Source organism: Mustela nivalis, assembly GCF_964662115.1.
Source record: "Mustela nivalis genome assembly, chromosome: 16".
Lineage (NCBI taxonomy): Eukaryota > Metazoa > Chordata > Mammalia > Carnivora > Mustelidae > Mustela > Mustela nivalis.
Window position 1 is genome coordinate 20457302 of NC_139035.1, and position 1182 is coordinate 20458483.

The 1182-nt window shown below is 42.7% G+C and overlaps 1 pseudogene across 1 annotated transcript; it reads right to left on the bottom strand.

Moving 5' to 3' along the window:
* Positions 1-558: 558 nt before the first annotated feature.
* LOC309849559 (large ribosomal subunit protein eL37 pseudogene) lies at positions 559-867 on the bottom strand (annotated as a pseudogene). Its single transcript has one exon. The product of its transcript is annotated as a large ribosomal subunit protein eL37 pseudogene (transcript).
* Between the last annotated feature and the right edge of the window lie 315 nt (positions 868-1182).

The following is a 1182-nucleotide window of genomic DNA, read 5'->3' on the forward strand; positions in this document are numbered from 1 at the left end:
TCAGCAGGGAGCCTTCTTCCCCCTCTCTCTGCCTACTTGTGATCTCTGTCAAATAAACAAAATCTTTAAAAAGAAATCACATGTTGTTCTCTGTTTACATTTCAAAAAGGAGATCTAGCTTAGACATTTTATATTTGAGATACTTAATTAGACATCTAAGAAGAGGGGCTGAAAAGGGAATTGGATATAAGTTTAGAGACGTCCTTAAATTCCAGGAAACTTAGAGAAATCCGTAAGTTTGGAGAAAATTGAGAGTAGTTAACATATACTTACAGCCACAGTACTGAAGAGAATCACCCAGACAGAGGATATAAATTAAAAGGGGAAAAAAGTACTAAGACTAAACCTTGAACATTCCAAAACTTAGAGCTTGAAGTCATGATGTGAAGCCACAACAGAGACTGACCTGGAGAGGGTCAGAGGATCCAAGAAATTGGAACCAAGAAAAAGCCAATTATCACATGCTCAGCTCTCACTGACATTGGCTGTTGCTCGCATCTGTGTTGGGAGATTTTCACAAATTTGGTATGCTATTTGTTTTTTTTTAAACCAGAACATTTATTGTGTGACTAGTAGTTGAAATCCTTCAGATGAACTGGACTCTGCAACAGCAGCCCTCTTGGGCTTAGGTGTTGTTCCTTCATGGAACCCATGCCTGAATCTGCCGTCTACAATTTTTAGGTGCCTCCTCATTCGACCAGTCTCAGTGGTGTTTCTTCTTTTAGCCTTGGCACTCCAGTTACACTTTCCCTTGCGGTTGGCAGGATAGCCACCTTTGCCACAGGTGGACCTCTGAAGGTAGTAGGCCTTTGAACCCCAGCAGCGGCACAATGTGTGCATCTTACGGCGATGCTTTCCAAACGATGACATCCCGTTTGTCTTCTTGTTTCCACAGCAGACATTCTCGGTATGCTATTTGGATCCATCTCTAGTTTTCCTAACGAACACTCTGTTTCTTACAACCCTCATTTGATACTCTGCTCTGCATGTGTCTTCAGACTAGGCCCCTCCGAATCTTTAGGATCTAGAGTCAAGGTCAGGGGTATCCTTTTGCCAGTCTCAGCTAACACCGGCCATATTGGACTTTACCCTTATTCTTCATCTCACTTGTCATCCTCTCCTGGAGGAGAAGGAAAGATAGCTACTCTTGATGAACTGGCTTCAGACCCCCTGATTCAGCTT